A 19,290-nucleotide genomic window follows, 5' to 3' on the forward strand; every position below is an offset into this window, starting at 1 on the left:
GTAAATCAATGTAAAAAAAAAATGCTGTGCACACTTTGCGTAAAATCCGCTGCGGAAACGCTGCAGTTTTAAAGAAATAGCATGTCAATTCTTTTTTGTGAATCTGCAGCGTTTTTGTACCCAGTCCATTATAGAAAACCGCAGGGGTAAAAACCACAGCAAATCCGCAAGAAAACCGCAGCAAAAAAGCACAAAAAAAGCTGCGGAACCGCACACAAAAAAAACGCAGGTGCGTTTTCTGCCAGGAGACACAGAATCCGCACCAGAAATTCCTAAGCCTAATCCGCAACGTGTGCACATAGCCTTAGGATGTTTTGGAGTTAAATAGCTTTTTGTTCAGTGAATGTGACTTCCTAATGCTGCAAATTCCACAAATGAGCATTTTCAGTTCTTTAAAACATATCAAATGTTTAGAAATTCTACTGTGCCTAATAATTTGGAACAGTGCATTTTGAATTTTTGTTCATTTTGGAGATTATACTGTTATCATTGGGAGGTTTCGTCAATAAAATTTGATGTATACTCTAACGGGTTATGACTTATTAGACTGACTATTATTTGCACCGACCATTTAGGAAAATCCGAGAAAAATGTAATTTGCATAATAATTTGGAACATGGTGTAGTGCCTACCAGAGTCCGAAAACTTCCCTGGTTTCAGCTACTGGGGGTAGCTGAGACCCTGGAGAACAGTCAGAGGCCGACTTTTCCTGTCCCCATCACATGATAGTCATTCAGCAAATAACGGCGATCACGTAAAAAAGTGAGAGTGGGAAATGTTGTTTATTAATTCTTTTGTACAGCGTGACAAACTCATTTAACCCCTTTAACGATCGCTGATATGCCTTACTAAGTATTTTGTATGAGATATATCTGTGATTTAATGGCATGAAAATTCAAAGTTGTAAAATTGCGAATTTTTCGCCAATTTTTTTTTTTCATATTAAATGCAAGTCATAGCAAGCAAATTGTACCACTATCATGAAGTACAATATGTCGCAAGAAAACAGTCTCAGAATCAGTGGGATCCATTGAAGCGTTCCAGAGTTATTACTTCATAAAGGGACAGTGGTCAGAATTGTAAAAATTGGGCCAGTCATTAACATGCAAACCACCCTCAGGGTGTAAAGGGGTTAAACACCTTACATCTGATTTACATTCAAATGCAATTTTAACATGAGCTCTTGCATAGAGCAATTCTCTATGTAATCTACAGTTTTCCAAGAAAATGATATAGGTACTGATACAAAAAGATATAAAATTATATAGATACAGATACAAAAAGATATATAAGTGTGTGTGTGTGTGTGTGTGTGGTTTACTGTGTATGTGTGTGTTATTTTTTTTTTTTGGCATCCCTTGACATTTCATTAACCAGCAGAGAGAAAGTGGACAGCTGGGGGCAGATGTTTATAGCTAGAGGGGGTAATACCCATGGAGCTTCCCAGGCTATTAATATTATCTCACAGCTGTATACGTAGCCTTTCCTGGTTATTAAAGTGGGGGACCCCACCCAAAAGAAGCAAATATAGGGTCCCCCTATAATTAACCTCTAAAGACTAAGCAGACAGCTGCAGGCTGATATTAACAGCCTAGGAAGGGGCCATGGATATTGTCCCCCCCCTTCCAGACTAAAAACATCAGCTCTCAGCTGCCCATGAAAAAGGGGCATCCATTCCCTCTGCTGGTTAATAAAATGTCCGGGGATCCAACACAATTATTATTATTTTTTTCTATTTTTCTAAAAAAAAAAAAATTTTTTTTATCAGCTGCTGAAATGTTGTTTTTTCAAGGACATGGGTGTGTAAAATTGGACAGCACGCCCATCGTCCGAGCACTGAGATATAGATAGATATATATTTCCAATCAGAGCTGGAAAAAAAACATAGATGAACACACAATGATAGAATAACATTGGTCCAAGTGCAAATGACTCATCGTTGGAATCAGGGTCTCTGTCTCTACATCTATGCTGCTCTCAGATTAGGTGGCAACAACCTAGCGATAGACACCCCTTTAAACACTTTTTACAGGATTGTTTTCTGGTTAATTAAGGTATGTTGACACTTTGTTTTTTTTTTTTTTTTTTTTCCCGCAGTGGAGTCAGGAAAAAAGCTGCCTAAGGCCTGTCCCACACGTCCAGATAATTCTGGAAAAATCGGTACCGGAGTTATCCGTGTCCGTGAGCTCACGTAGGCCATCCGTGTGGCACACGTGCGGCAGCCGTGTGCCGCATGGGTACCTCACGGACCATGCAGGAGACAGCGCTAGAGATAAGCGCTGGTCCCTGCATCTGGTGCTGAAGCCGCCATTCATATCTTCTCTCCAGCAGCGTTCGCTGGAGAGAAGATATGAAAAATACTTTTTTTTTTTTTCGTGTTTAAAATAAAGATCCCTGTCCCCACCCCCCCTCACACCCCCTGTGCGCCCACCCTCTGTTAATAAAATACCCGGCTCCCTCGAAGCGTCCTCTCCGCGCCGCAGCTTCTCCAGTATGAGCGGTCACGTGGTGCCGCCCATTACAGTCATGAATATGCGGCTCCACCCCTATGGGAGGTGGAGCCGCATATTCATGACTGTAATGGGCGGCACCACGTGACCGCACATACTGGAGAAGCTGCGGCGCGGAGAGGACGCTTCGAGGGAGCCGGGTGAGTGTTTTATTAACAGCGGGCGGGTGCACAGGGGGTGGGGACAGGGATTCTTTATTTTAAACACGAGAGAAGAAAAAAAAAAAAAAGGATTTTACATATCTTCTCTCCAGCGAACGCTGCTGGAGAGACGATATGAATGGCGGCTTCAGCACCACGTTGGGGGGACAGCGCTTACTGTAGCGCTGTCTCCTGCACGGAACAAGGACTGCACATGGACAGCATCCGTGTGCGGTACGTGTTTTACACGGACCTATTGACTTTAATGGGTCCGTGTAATCCGTGCGCTCCCACGAACACTGACATGTCTCCGTGTTTTTCAAACGGATACACGGTCCGCGAAAACACGCTGACATGTGCAGAGACACATTGATTTTAATGTGTCTACGTGAGTCAGTGTCTCCGGTACGTGAGAAATCTGACACCTCACGGAATCACTGACGTGTGAAGACGGCCTAAAACACTAAATTCTGCCTGTGACTTCGTGCGGTTTATTTTTTCCTATTTGAATAGAAGTGATGCTGAAAGAATTGACATGCTGCAGATTTGAGGGGGAAAACAAGCTTTGGTTCAGAAACTTCATTCACTTTTCTGGTACTGTAAAATGCTTTTTTTCCCCCTGTGGGGAGAGAAGCTGCAAAAATGCCACATTTGAACATATCACTAGAACTTATTGTAATATTTCCTAATGTGCATATGCCATAAACACTCGTTAGGTGCTGCTCTCTGGGACCCCTGGGCTGATTTTCTAATCGTGGGTCATGTGATCCCAGTTTTCTCTTATCCAGTATTTATGGCTGGCAGATATTTATAATGAGCCCCTTTTAAAAATATTCCAATACACTAAAACCTCTTCAAAAGATTGACAATTTGCAAAGAATACTTTTTTTTTTTTTTTTTGTTCTTTTTCAGACGCCATATATTAGGCATACCAGCCATCATCTTTGACCACTTTTCAAAGGGTCGTCAAAAAAACCATTTTCTGCACATATTTGTATTGACTAATATTTCACTCTTGGTAGTCAAGTCAGTGCTTTGTGCCTCATGACTTGGACATCGCTGAGAACATCTGTATCATATTTATTAACCTGGTATGTGAGCTTTTTCTTAGACACATGAATGAATTACTTTTTTTTTTTCTTTTAGTTAAAGTATACTTAACCATATACTCATAAGAATTTAAATATTTTTTGACCACAAGATTGTCACAGCTTATAATGGACAGCTGACCCATATATAATAAGAAGGAAGGAAGAAGGAAATAAGTACAATTTCTCCATGGCAACCGGTAGCATTCCGCTTTTCATTTTGCCATTGGTCACTTGGTCGGTTGCACGTTCTCTTGACACTTTTTGTGGCCCAAGAGTTGTCTACAGGTAGGAGATTTGGGCGATAGATAGGATTTTGGAAAATATAATGTGAGCAAATTTATTTCTTTCTGGTTGCATAAATATAGGAGAAGGTACAAAAGATAGCAGGCCCATGGTTTTTTTTTTTTTTTTTTCAAAGTACAGCTTTGTTACAGCTACATTCACATGACTGTGTTTTTTTTGTTTTTTTTTTATGAGTGGTGTCCGTGAAAAAATGTCTGTCAAAATATAACATTTATTTATCCCATATGGTAAAAGCCATTTGGTGGAAAATAATTGCTACTCCCAGAATTTTTTAATTTTTTTTTTTTGGTTGGTGCAAATCGACAAAATAGTCAATAAGTATATCAATCAAAATGTTGTTTAAACTTTGAAAATGTTGTCTCCCCTGCTAAAACAAGCCATTATACAGCTTCATTGATGGAAAAATATAAACATTACAGGTCTCATAAAATGGTGACAAATCATTTTTTTTTTTTTTTTGTTAAGCAAATGTCTAAAAATGTCTTGAGGGTTAAGGCTGCATACCCATGAGTTTTTGACACGTATTACTTATTACACATATGAGGGTATGTTCCCACGATCAGGTATAGCAGTGTTTTGGGAGCAACGCACTTTTACATTACAAACACAGTGGATGGGATTTCTATAAATCCTTTTTTTTTTTTTTTTCCTTTGCAAAGCCTTAGCTTCTTCCCTGAAGCAAGGTGTCATCAGTGACCTTTGTTTCAGGGGCTTGGCTTGTCCCTATTCACTGTGCGATGTGCACAATGACAGAGCGCTCTCTGTTGCCGCTCAGCTCAGCAATTAGCTATCGCCAGCAGGGCTGCCACTAGGAATTTTGGGGCCCCTTACTGGCAACATTTTTGGGGCCCCCTTGAGACTCCACCCAGGCTCCACCCCTTGAACTGTCCACAGTCAAAAGATTTTTAAAGCCGCCACCATAAGGTAGACTCTTTTGGCCGAGCACTACTCTACTCTATCCCATTGATCATTTGTTAAAATATCCAATGCTATTTTGGTATATTTTTATTTATTTTTCAATTTTTAGAATGACCAATAATATCACATACAAGGGACAAATACCACCGCACCATGACCAGACACCATATTATCACCACATAGTGACCAAATAATAGCATATGCAAGGAACAAATACTGCCACACCATGTCCAGGCCACATATTACCACTACATAGTGACTGAATACTAAAATACTGATCAGTAATAAAAAAACCCAATACTAATATCACAATAAGTGCCATTATACACAGGAGATCTGTGCTTATTATGCAGTGTCTGTGTACAGGTAATAGTGATCACTGGTGACATTATACACAGGATCTCTGTATATCGTGTAAAGGTAATACAGTGATCACTGGTGACATTGTACACAGGACCGCTGTATATAGTGTATAGTGTCAATGTAACACACTGACTCACCAGTGACATCTCTAGGTGAAGTCCTTCATCTTTGCTTTTCATCTTCATCCAGCACAGCCCGTGATCACTTCTTCCAGCCAGGGCTCATCTCTGCAGAAAATAACAGTTATCTCGAGCTCCACTTGCAGAACACATTGCTTATTTTTTTCCAAAATTCTAAACTACACCAGATGAAGAAAAAAAGGCGACAGTGTTGCTCTGCACAGTAACAGGACCGTATCACCCATTTAAAACAGTATCCTCAAAAAATAAAATAAATACCTCACTGCAGTAATAATATCCCCCATCCTGACCCCATGTGTCTCATTCCTGGCTGCAGCCGTTCTCCCATCCTGCCTCCATGTGATGTCCCATCCTGCCCCATCTGTCCCATGGTCCTGCCCCATCTGTCCCATGGTCCTGCCCCATTTGTCCCAATCGTATCCATAATGCCCCATGATTCTGCACCATCTGAATCGATTCTGCATCATGTCTCCATCCTGCCACATGATCCTGCATCATCTGTCTCCATCCTGCCCAATGATCCTGCACCATCTGTCTCCATCCTGCCCCGTGATCCTGCACCATCTGTCTCCATCCTGCCCCGTGATCCTGCACCATCTGTCTCCATCCTGCCCCGTGATCCTGCACCATCTGTCTCCATCCTGCCCCGTGATCCTGCACCATCTGTCTCCATCCTGCCCCGTGATCCTGCACCATCTGTCTCCATCCTGCCCCGTGCCTCCCATCCCTCCCATCCTGCCCCTGTGCCTCCCATCCTGCTCCCGTGCCTCCCATCCTGCTCCCGTGCCTCCCATCCTGCTCCCGTGCCTCCCATCCTGCTCCCGTGCCTCCCATCCTGCTCCCGTGCCTCCCATCCTGCTCCCGTGCCTCCCATCCTGCTCCCGTGCCTCCCATCCTGCTCCCGTGCCTCCCATCCTGCTCCCGTGCCTCCCATCCTGCTCCCGTGTCTCCTATCCTGCCCTTGGCCGCTTTCAATTTAAAAAAACAAACAAAAAAAACCCACAAGTTTCTTCTTACCTTGCCACGCTCCTGTGGCGATGATGATCCCTCCAGGCGTTTCAAGCGCGCACTCGCCGGCGAATGACAATGAAGTAATGCGACGTGCGTGCTGATGTCAGCTGCCAGCCTCCAATTGGCTGGCGGCTTTAACTATTGCCGTGTGGGTTCAGTTACTGCATCGGCAGAAGCCTGCCGCTGTGGCCCGATCAGCAGAAGAGATGGGGCCCAATGCAGCCCCCTCTGCAGACTGGGCCCCATACGCCAGTCAGGGCAGTAATGCCCTGATGGCGGCCCTGATCACCAGAGCGCACTGTTTGTGTCAGAATACCTGTCAGGCAGACCATCGCCGTCCCTTGCAAGTGATAATTTTTAATTCAAGTACATTAGAAAATAGTTTAGATTATGGCATTAAATAGCGATTTAGGATAAAAATTACTTTGTATGCCGGACCACCCCTTTTAATGTATGACATACCAAAAAGAAGAAATACTGCACCATTAAAACAAACAAAAAACTAACAAATGCAAGTAACCTAATTTACATAATTGTTTCAGATATGCTGCAGAAAGTCTATAACCTCAAAACTCGCCAAATGGTCATCATGGGAACGTAGCCCAAAAATCTCAATCCAGGAATCCCCTCTCATGTTAAATTTGCAACAAAAGAAATACAACCAGATAAGACAATTATCAAATTACTTAAAATTAAAAAAAATGCTAAAACCATGCTGAGAAAAGAATGCATTAGAAAATGCTGCATGTAATTTATCGGGGCTAAAAAAAAAAAAAAAAAAAAATGCTGCCAAAAACTGCTCAAGCAGAAGGCGCTTCAGGAATCTCTTCTTTTCTCTAGAGTTTTGTAAAACTGAATTGTGGTCTTTTTTGGATGTTTCCCGAGTGGTTTTTTTTTTTTTTTTTTTTTTTCTTCCTTTGACAATTTCCGGGCATTTTGTTAACCTTTCCACTGACTTTACAATGAAAGTATTGAGCATCTTTCTAATGAAAAATGCCACAATATACATACGATAGTTACAACCGCTCTTTTAATTTTTTAAATTCTGTTTTTGTCTTTGAAAGCCTGATGCATTTAAATGGCATAAAAAACACAAAACTAAACAAAAAAACTTTACCTATTAACAGCAAGTCTTTTCTCCATACAAATTTACAAATTAATGACCCTTTTTTTTTTTTTTTTTTCCTTTTTTTTTTTTTTTTTATGGTTTTACAGGTCTGTCATCCATGTTTCGCAGCCTGAGTACAGACGGACTGGTTGCAGGTCTCCTGATCTGAATTTAACAACCTAAGGCTATGTTCACACTAAGTATTTATTGCATTTTTTATGCTTCATATTTTTGTTATGCAAAAAAACACAGTATATTACAGTTAAAGCAAAATAAATCTTCTTTTTATGTTATGCAGACATACAATTGAAATCCGCAACATATCAATTTCTCTAGCGGTAAATATTCTTTTCATTTGCGGATTTTGCCCATAGACTTGAATGAGATGAAGAAAATCCTCATATAAACAGTGCATATGTGTTTATTTTTCGCAGGAGAAACGCACTAAAAATTAATGGAATCGTCACATGAATTTAGTTTTATCAAACCGAAGTAACAGGAAATTACCAAAACAGTGGCCTGGTCAATTTTCTGTAGTTGCTGGGTGGGAGCCTTGTGAGTCTCCTACCTGCCGGCATCCACGGCTCCTCTCTTGATCAGTCAGCTTGGTGTAACGTTGTGTGTGCAGCATCCCGCAACAATGACGTCGCACTAGGCTGACTAATCAGAAGAGGAGCCGGGGATGCTGGCAGGTAGGAGACTCGCAAGGCTCCCATCCAGTGGCCATAGAATATGGTTGGCTAATCTCTACCCATAACAGTGCAATAATAAATGTATTTAAGCCCTTCCAAACATCTGCCGTACATGTACGTTGCATATTGTGCGGGCTCAAAAGCTGAGCCCGAACCATACATGGCAGGTGTCTGCTGTTTAAACATCTGGAACCTGTTGGTAACCAGGGCTGTGGAGTTGGTAAGCCAAATCTCCGACACCGACTCCTAAATTTTCATGACTCCAGCTCCACCAAAATGGACTCAGAATCCGGCTCCACGACTCCGACTCCACGACTCCGACTCCACAGCCCTGCTGGTAACAGCAGTGATCTGAGCTAAACGAAGCTCTGATTGCTGCAATTAACCTCTTAAATGATAGCCACATATAAGGCGCACGGTCCTGGGGTACACCATTCTGAGTGCCCCTAGTCCCCATGGCTGCCATCTTGCTACCAGTGAAGTCCAGCCACTGGTAGGGCTTCATAGAATGTCATTTTGGCCATATATACTGCTACACAAAATGTAAATATAAGTAATAAAAGTAATATAAAAAAATCCCTATTTTTAATCACATTCTTGTTCTCCAAATGATAATATAGATATTAAAAAAAAATATTGATGGTGTATTGCCATGTACATAAGTCTGAACTATGAAAAAATATACTATTATTTAACACAGTAAATGCTGTAAAGAGAACATAAAATGCCAGAATTTCCTGTTTGACTGCAGGATCTCTGCAAAATATTGCAATAAAAAGTGATGAAAATGTTATATGTACCCAAAATGGTTTCTAGAAAACGTTAGCTTGCCTCACAGAGATCAACCGAAAGAGGAGTTACTGGTGTCAGAAAATTGTGACACAATTATTATTATTTTGTGTTTTCTTTTGGGTTTTTTTGTGAGCTGTTCCTAAATTTAGACTGTTGGCTATCCAATTAGGCAGTGTCCCTACTTATAGAATAAGAACTGATGCTGAGAATTGGGGCTCGTACAGACGTCAGTGACTTCCTAATACAAGAACATTTTAAATCACTGTGTCATCAATGTGGTGAGAGCTGTATCAGTTTTTCCCTGATAAGAAAAAGTTTCTCCACATTCTCTTATCAGTCCTTGAAAAATGAACTGCACTCGGATGGCTTAAGATTGCGGTCCTATTTTTTTTTTTTTTTTTTTTCCCCAGATGCCTTCGGCTATGTGCACTCGTAGGAAAAGAGGTGCAGAATTTTCTGCACAAAATCTACATCTTCTGGCAGAATCCGCAGCCGCGGATTTGCCGCATTTTTTATGTGGAATTGATGCGGATTTTGTGCGGGTTTTTGCCACTGCGGAATTTTAACATGGAGGGGTGCAGAAACGCTGCAGATCCGCACAAAAGAAGTGACATGCACTTCTTTGAAATCCGCATCAATTCCGCACTGATTTTTCCACACCATCTGCACAGCTTTTTTTTTTCCCATTGAATAACATTGTACTGTACATCACAGTGCGGATCTGCAGTGTTTCTGCGTGGAAAAATCCGCAGCAAATCCGCATCGTGTGCACATAGCCTTACACTGAATGAAAGTAGCGCTTGCTGTTCCCTTGTTTGCTGGCAGCGGTGTGAGGATTCCCAAGGGGCTGGATCTTAAAGTTCTGGATCATTTTGGTTATATCTTATGTCCCCTGGCCATCCGCCCCACATTTAGAGGATCTGTCCACACAATTTTGTAAAGTAACCATATCGCTGTAATGGCACACTGATTCACAGACCGGAGGCAGACGGATGGGTCGGGGAATCGCAGGGACAAGACCTAGTGTCCGGTCCAGCCCCTGTGCACCAAAAGCTAATGAGCAGAAAATATCACATTGTTTTTCTGCAATCACCATTTCTTCATCAGAGGTATTAGTATTACAGCCAAATCTTTACATGACAACATCGTGCTGACAGGTTGTTTTTCCATCTGCTTGAGGCCCTCAGATGCGTGTGTGCAGACTCGGGCGGGAAAATGGTGTGTCATTGTCAGCATGCCTGAGGAAGCCACAGGTTTTGCTAGCTTCGTGCAGGTCGATTCCTTCTTTTCTGTGAAAAAGGGAAGGAAGGCTGATTTATACAGATTACATGTTGTAAATTGTAGTTTGCGTCATATCAAGAGCTTCTTTCTTAAGCGTTTATATTAATATATACTGCTGCACTTTTTTAGTTTTTTGTTGTGTTTTTTTGCGATCAGTAAGAAAAATTTGTGTAGGAGCTCATCTGCATCCTTAAGCTCTCCTCTATTATATATCAGATTTACAGTGTTCCCGTATTAATACTTGAGATTGAAACTTTATCTATGATGACACAGATTTCCCTTCAATATCTCCATGTACAACAGGTGACCACAACCTACAGCTGTTGAGGCTACAACTCCCAGCGTGCCCGGACAGCTGCTCCATGGAGGGCTCCCGGTTGCTGACACCTGACGCACACAATATTGGGGATGAAGGGGCTGCGTGGGCTTAGGATATTGATGAATTAATGTGAGATTGGAGGGTTCTGGCACTCGTATTTTTCAGTGCTAATGGCTATCGGATGTAACTGATGAACGGATCAGGTATGACACGGATCTGCGCACTGTGTAGCGGCTCGGAACCGCAGTCATATTTTTGGTAACAGGAAGCCCTAACTAAAAAATCTTATTATAATGATAGTCCCCCCCCGCAAGTCAAAAAAGAATACAGGGGGGGTCTCATGGCTGCACAGATCTTTAGAGATTTGGATTATTATTATGGCCCTATTGGTTTTAAGGGTTAATTTTATGGCCATGTCAGTTGGCCTAGGTATGCTATTTTTAGAAGAACCAGTTCCAGCTGGTGTCTTTGGCGCCTTTTTAACGGCTTTCCATTGGAGAATTTGGTTGTTGGGCAGATTATTTATACTATATAAAGACCCAGTTTTTATGGACAGCTGTCAGTCCGCCGTTGCGGTGAAGAAGAGAAGATCCTCTGCGATGGAAGCCCTGGTGCAGCAGCTGATCGCCAGAGCCAGCTCGGAGGGCGGGGTAGATTGGCTGAAGAGCTGCCTGGCTATAGAACCTGAACCGGTAGCTACTGATGCCGTCTCCCCCCCTCCTTTACCGGCGTCTGATGAAGAGTCTTCATTGCAAGTCGCTCCTGCTTCACCGACCTTCAGCGGAGTTCCGGGTCCTGCAGCGCCATCGTCTTCAGCGTCGCGGTCCTCAGTACAGCCACGCCGGCGTGCTCAAGCTCCGGCCAGGAGATCTTCCCGCTCGAGGAAGACGAGATCGCGCAGTCCAGCGCGAGATCTTCAGCCGCGTCAGAGACCAGCGACAGCCGCGTCATCCAGGAGCGCCGGCATATCAGGGGCGAGGTGCAGCCGTAAAAGCGCTGCTGAAACCCCTCTGTCAGGCGCTCCGCCAGGGATGGCCTCACCTTCTATCAAGATTCCTGCTCCTGCGCCTGATCTTCTATCAACACAAGCAGATGTCTGCTGCCAGCCTTCTCCAGCCGGAATGCAGCGGCGCTCGCCCAGCATGGAGGGCTGGAGCGCTGGCTGCCAACCAGATCGCAGCGTTCAAGACAGCGGTAGCGGTGAGAACATTTGTGTGCCCCTGTCTGTTTCACACCTTCAGATTAAGGACATGATTAGGGATGTGATGTCAGAAACGCTGGGTGAGGTTTTTAAATCCTCTTCTCATTCAGCTGTCAATCTTAGCAATTCAAATATCACGTTTCCCTCTTCATGTCCTCAAAATTATTTCAAAGAAGCTCTCACTTGTGAGCTTTCTCCTTTAGGGTTTCATTTAAGCCCTGCAGTTAAAGAAATCATTTGGAGCAATCAATATATTGATTTATTCTCGCTCCTTCCTCGCAGGGAACAGCCTAGCAAATCTGAAAGGCGTGATGATAAATCTGATGTTGATGACCCTAAACGTGGTCATATTAAATCTTTTAATAATTGGTTGCAAGCCTTTTCCATCTACTCGGCTGTTCTCGGCGAAAAGTCCCCTGGGTTATGTAGTAAATTGTTTCAACATATCGACATAGTTTTGGAGGCATACCGCAACTTTGGCGGTTTTGCCTGGCTAAACTATGATGAATCCTTTAGACAAAAGTTGGCTGTTCATCCTGGCCTCTCCTGGGGTATAAAAGATGTCGGATTATGGATAAATTTGATGCTGCCTCAGAGACAGGCATCTTTGAAACAAGCTCCATCAGTCGTCCCTAAGAAAGGTGTCTGCTTTGCTTTCAATGATTCCGGCTGTAAGTGGAACAATAATTGTCGTTTTCGGCATGAGTGTTCGTTTTGTGGAAACGCACACTCTATGTCGAGATGTTTTAAAAAACAGTCCGCGCAGCAGACACTTTCCAGGGACTCTGTTTCAAAGGGCTCAGACACCAGTGAAGCTGGAAAGTCTGGTTTATTGGCTAAACAAATACCCAGACTTTCTGAGCAGTAGATTGATTTTTGACGGGTTTTTGAACGGTTTTTTTGTCCCATCGTTTCAAGGGATCGGATGTCATATTGTAAGAAACCTTCCTTCCCTGGCGGATAATCCGGATGTAGCCAGGGATAAAATTTTTAGCGAATTAAAACTGGGAAGGGTTGCAGGTCCGTTTACCTCCCCTCCTTTTAAAAATTTTCGAATTTCCCCATTAGGCTTAGTTCCCAAAAAAGATTCTGGGTCCTTCCGTTTAATTCATCATTTATCTTATCCCCCTGGCTCATCTTTAAATGATGAAGTGAATAAAGATGTTTGCTCTGTTAGCTATGCGTCATTTGATTCTGCCATTGAAATGCTTAGGTCTGTCGGCGCTAATGCACTCATGTCTAAATCAGACATTAAGTCAGCGTTTCGCCTGCTTCCTATAGATCCCAAGGGTTTCAATTCTTTGGGGTTTTGTTTTGAGAATTTTTTCTTTTTTGACATGTGCCTTCCCATGGGTTTTTCTTTATCTTGTTTTTATTTTGAGACTTTTTCGTCATTTTTACATTGGGTTCTGGAATTTAATTCCCCCAATGTCAAAATTTTGCATTATTTGGACGATTTTCTTTTTATAGGTCCCCCTGATTCCACGCTTGCCTTGGACACGCTTAATAGATTTTTAAGAATGTGTGATTATTTTGGGGTCCCTATTGCCAACGAAAAAACTGTTTTTCCTTGTACTTCCATTGAATTTCTTGGAATAACTTTGGACTCCGTTAAGATGGAATCCAGACTCCCGATTGATAAAATTACCAAACTAGCTGATGCTCTTAATAATTGTCTGTGTAGAAAAAAGCTGACTTTAAAAGAACTCCAGTCTTTATTGGGTCTACTTAATTTTGCTCTCCGCATAATTCCTTTTGGGAGAGTTTTTTCTAGGCGGTTATATGATGCGACTACAGGTGTAACATCTCCTTCTTTTCATATTAGAATTTCTTCAGAAATGAAGGAGGATGTTAAAGTTTGGCTTAGATTCCTTTCTGAATTTAATGGACATTCGTCTTGGCAATCCGCTTTTGTCTCTGCTGATTCTATCCCATTTTCCTTTGCAGCTGACTCCACCTTTGGCGGTGGTGTTTTTTTGTCATCCCACTGGTGCTCCGTTCGGTGGCCGCCCCAGTGGATGGAAGGTCATATTACAAACATTGAGATGGTTTTTGAACTTTTTGTAATTTTTTTTAGGGCTTTATCTATGGGGCCCTTTAATTAAAAATTCTAGAATTGTCGTTTTGTCCTTAAACCCAGGGGTGATTTTCTCTATTAATACCCTATCTTCAAAGAATAAATGGGCTTCGGCTATCATTAGGCAGTTAGTTTTCATTTGCTTGAAATGCAATATTTGGATTAAGGCTAACCGGGGTTTAAGCAAATGGTCAGTTTCTGCAGGTTTCCTGGCTAGGCATGAGCAGTCAATTTTTCGTTCACAGGTACCCGTCGCAGACTTGGAACCGACTCCCTACCCTCAGTCGATTTGGGATTTAATCTTGATCTAATTCCTCACTATATTAAGAACTCGCTTTCTGGCAGATCATGGGCTGATTATTCGGCCGCATGGCATAAATGGGTGAATTTTTGTATATTGAACAACCTAGATTATAGCTCATCTAGCGCTTTTTCGGGCCTCAGGTTTGCTGAATCTCTGGCCAAGCTAGGCCTTTCCTATGCAGCAATAGCCAAGTCCCTCGCGGGGGTGTCATTTTTTCTTAAATTAAGGGGTAGCCCCCCTTTAACCGGTTTCTTTCCTTTAAAACAATTTTTAAAGGGTCTGAAGAGATCTAATTTTAAGGCAGACTCTAGACGCCCGATCACTTTTTCGTTTTTGCAGGATTTATGTTTAGTTCTTTCAAAGGTTTGTAGTTCTCTTGAGGAAAGCTCGCTGTTTCATGCAATTTTTACATTAACATATTTTGGAGCATTAAGGGTTGGTGAAGTGGTGTCAGCTAAGAAAACAGAGCCTTCTGGCTTGCTATTCGCTGACGTCAGTATTGAGGGTTCGTTTTTAATCTTATTTATTAGAAAATCAAAGACTGACCAATTAGGCAGGGGGTCTAGGCTGAGAGTTAACTCTTTTTATGTACCTGCAATCTGCCCAGTTTCTAGCTTAAAGCGCTGGCTCCTGATAAGGCCTGGGAGCGGAGGCTCTTTATTTATTCATATGGACGGATCTCCGGTCACAATATTTCAATTTAATGCCGTTTTAAAGAAATGCTTATGTTTTTTGAATTGTCAACATTTACGGATTACTTCCCACTCATTTCGTATAGGTGCTGCTACTGAGGCATCCCGAGCGGGTTTGGATGATGTATTAATTCAGAAATTGGGTAGATGGGATTCTAGAAGATTCAAATTGTATGTTCGCCACGAGCTCTATGACTACTAATTCTTCATTTACCTTTCAGGTCCTATCATAGTCTGGATTATGGGACACTCATTCATTTTTTGGGCAGAGAAGAGAGCCAGGCAGAGAGTGTATTCTGAGAATCTTTCTTTTAATACTACTGACGTTCAAATTTATTGGCATAGTGTTCGGGGCATGTGTTGGTCCAATTTTTGTTATCAGTTTAAGAAAAATATTAAACTTTTCCCTTTTCCAGACATAGTCATTTTTCATCTCGCAGGTAATGACCTTGGTAGGATTAAAACTCTTGATTTGTTGGCTCTCATGAGATCGGACATTTGCAACCTTAAACAGTTATTCCCTTCGGTTGGTTTTATTTTTTCGGAGATAATACCTAGATTTTTGTGGTCTGACAGTAAGCTGTCATTTTTGGATAAAATTCGCAAAAGAGTTAATAGGAATATGTGTAAATTTTTACCTTTAATTGGTGGTTTTTCCTTCAGACACGAGGAGCTGGAGGGTTTTTTGCCTGGACTATTTAGGAATGATTTGGTCCTTTTATCGGACATCGGGTTAGACATTTTTAATTTGAATTTACAGACAATGGTAGAAAAGTGGCTGTGTGGTTTGGGGGGGGCCTCGCCTCTTTGAGGCTTGGCCTTTTGGGAAAATCGCCCATTTGTTTGGGCGGATTGGATTTGGTTTATTGGAATCTGGATATTTATATGAGTTTATTTAATTAAAGTTATGTGTTTTATTGGATAACCCTAAATAAACATCACGGCCATTTTTCTTCCACTAATTCTTTGTGTCATGTTTTTATTCTTTTATAAGTAATAGATCTTGTGTTGCCATGATAGTCCCCCCCCGCAAGTCAAAAAAGAATACAGGGGGGGTCTCATGGCTGCACAGATCTTTAGAGATTTGGATTATTATTATGGCCCTATTGGTTTTAAGGGTTAATTTTATGGCCATGTCAGTTGGCCTAGGTATGCTATTTTTAGAAGAACCAGTTCCAGCTGGTGTCTTTGGCGCCTTTTTAACGGCTTTCCATTGGAGAATTTGGTTGTTGGGCAGATTATTTATACTATATAAAGACCCAGTTTTTATGGACAGCTGTCAGTCCGCCGTTGCGGTGAAGAAGAGAAGATCCCACCCACCCTCCCTCTTTTATGTCCTTGTCGTGGTGTTTTATTGGCGGGAAAATCGCCCATTTGTTTGGGCGGATTGGATTTGGTTTATTGGAATCTGGATATTTATATGAGTTTATTTAATTAAAGTTATGTGTTTTATTGGATAACCCTAAATAAACATCACGGCCATTTTTCTTCCACTAATTCTTTGTGTCATGTTTTTATTCTTTTATAAGTAATAGATCTTGTGTTGCCATGAGAGGAATTGAGCATTTCTTCTATGTCCGTTTTCTGGCTTCAAAAAGTCGCCAAATTTGAAACAATTGATATTTCCAATTGTTTTTCTTTCCACCCTCTGTTCTTCACTTAGTGACCATACCTTTCATAACATTTGGCGCCATTTACTTCATCATGCTTTGTGTTAGATTGGTGTATGAATCCCTAGATTTGGCGATAAATTTCCCACAATGAATATGTGAGCAGGGCCTTCATTCCTCTTGGTTTTATGTGAGTGTTATTCTGTAATGTCTATTGTCTGTACAAGTCCCCTCTAAGGGTATGTGCATACTTAGGAAAAGAGGTGCAGAATTTTCTGCACAAAATCCGCATCTCCTGGCAGAATCCGCAGCTGTGGATTTTGTGCGGTTTTTATGCGGAATTGATGCGGATTTTGTGCGGGTTTTTGCCACCATGGATTTTTAACATGGAGGGGTGCAGAAACGCTGCAGATCCGCACAAAAGAAGTGACATGCACTTCTTTGAAATCTGTAGCAATTCCGCACTGATTTTTCCGCACCATCTGCACAGCTATTTTTTAACCCCATTGATTTACATTGTACTGTACATCACAGTGCGGATCTGCAGCGTTTCTATGCGATAAAATCCGCTGCGGATCCGCAACAAATCCGCATCGTGTGCACATAGCCTAAAAGGTAAAGTGCTTTGGAATATGTTGGTGCTATAGAAATAAAATTATTATTATGAAGGAGCTTAAAGGGACCTGGTCGCCATTAAATGTAGTCTATGCAGTGTGATATAGAGAAGGGAGGGCAGAGCAGATTGTATGGTTTTGTGAGAAAAGATTCAGTATAAAATGTTTTGTATAAAATGTTTTGTGTTTTTTTTCATCATTTAATCCTCTGCTCTATTGGGGATTTTGTGTTCTGTAGGCTGTCCTATCAGTGACTGACAGCTATATCCGTATGCACTCTTCTACATAGAAAGCTGTCAGTCACTGATAGGACCACCCACAGAACACAAAATCCCAAATAGAGCAGAGGATTAAATGATTAAAACACAGGTTATACTAAATTTTTTTTACGACAGATGGTGAAAAAAAGTAAAAAGATTAAAAAAAATATATATATAAAAAAAATTAAGCATCCATAAGCTTGTGTAATTCAGGTTAACAACCTTTACTCATAGCTGGGTTGCTAACCCAAAACGCATAAGCTTATGGACCCTTATTATTTTTCTAAGCTTTGTGCTTTTTCTGACCATGTTTTTAATTGCACGATAAGTTATCTTTTTTACAAGGGATATCTGGGAACTTCTGAAAAACTAAAAAAAAGTGCCTAAGCACTAACAGTCAGGTAGTTGCTACCTACCCGCCTTGTACCATTCATTGCCAGCATGAAGTGGTCAAAGACCGCTCCTGCAGGGGATTCAGCTGACCCCATGGTGACAGAGCGGCGACTTCTTTTCTGTTCCGTTCTGTTGACGGGATGGGACTTGTATGTCATTCTGATAGGCAGTGGGAATCCGGCTGTCAAACTGCGGCAGCTGACTGTCAATCAGAATGACGTTATCAGAGCAGACCAGAAATTAAGCTGATGCTCTGTGAACGTGACAGCAGTACAGGCAGCTGAATCGTCTGCAGGAGCGGTCTTTGTCAGCAACAAACGGCATCGGGCACAAGAGGCAGGTAGGTAGCAACATTTTAGTTTTTTTTCACAAAGTCCTCATTAACATTTCCAATTGGTGCTGGATCCCTGTCCTCATGGACTCTTCTCCCATTTCTACCAGCCTGGTGTGTTCCTTCTCTCCCTGCACCACACCCTGACCGAATAAGGTGTACCTGGGTTCCAATGTGAAGTGGTTTTCACACTTTGTCCTCCAGGGACAGTGAACTGATTAGTTTTGTTTTCCTTCCCTACTGTTCTGAAGCTGTCTCTGCAGTATGGGAGGTTGCTCGGCACAGAGACGGCTAGCAGCATGGACGGCACACTTTGGTTTAGGGACACGGCTGGACTGTTATCCCAAACTGTCAATCATTAGGAGCGCACTACAATCCAGTAAGCAGCGTGATCATGACTGTTGCAAGAATTATATTGACTTGTACTGGTAATTGTAATGAAAAGTGAAAGAAAGCAAATCATGGCATGCAGCCATCACAAACCACACCTTGCTGGAAAGTTCACTAGTAAATTATACGTAGACGAAGGGGCCAATTCATTAAGACTGGCATTGCGCTCAGCAGTGTTAAAGAAGGGGCTTACTGGGGTACGATGTGCCACTATAGGAATTGGTCGCATCTCTTAACTGGTGTGCGCTAGAAATATACTCCAGTCGTGGAGGGCATTGCTGGAGTAACTCTTCAATCCCGCGACACGACCAGTACCGCCCATATTGGCACAGCTGGTTGGGAACTTTCTAGCTCTGCAAAAAAAACAATTGTGACATAAAGGTTTTTTTTTTTACGCCAGATTTCTGACTTTAAACACCTTAATGAATCAAGCCCCATAATGACTTTATAAAGATTCATGTGCAGTGCCTTGACATTAATGGCGCTTTAAAACACTACTAGAATTGGTATTCTTAAAAAAACAACAACATAATAATAATGTCCGTTCCCTCCCCACAATCTTCTAGATTTCCAGCATGGTGTGGATGCATGGAGCTGTTTCAGCCATCACATCCCTCCTAATTGCAGCTATTCCATGTAGCTGAAGTTTTAGGCTATGTTCACGTGTGTGCATTTTTTTAATTTTTTTTTGGGGGGAGGGGGGATTTTCATCTGCATTTTACAGTACCAGCAAAGTCTGAGATTTCAGAC

At 41.9% G+C, this 19,290-nt stretch overlaps 1 protein-coding gene across 2 annotated transcripts in view; it reads left to right on the forward strand.

Annotated features, from left to right (window-relative positions):
• SFMBT1 (Scm like with four mbt domains 1) overlaps positions 1-19,290 on the forward strand; it is a 150,414-nt gene that overhangs the window by 26,774 nt on the left and 104,350 nt on the right. Inside the window, exon 1 of one of the 2 annotated variants that reach the window (XM_077278161.1) lies at positions 10,738-10,871. The exons of the other annotated variant lie outside the window; for it this stretch is intronic. The gene's annotated coding sequence lies outside the window, so the exon portion shown is untranslated. Of the gene's footprint in view, positions 1-10,737; positions 10,872-19,290 lie in introns of those variants that run through there. 2 annotated transcript variants of the gene reach the window in all.

This window comes from Ranitomeya variabilis, chromosome 8, assembly GCF_051348905.1.
Source record: "Ranitomeya variabilis isolate aRanVar5 chromosome 8, aRanVar5.hap1, whole genome shotgun sequence".
In the NCBI taxonomy this organism is placed as follows: Eukaryota; Metazoa; Chordata; class Amphibia; order Anura; family Dendrobatidae; genus Ranitomeya; species Ranitomeya variabilis.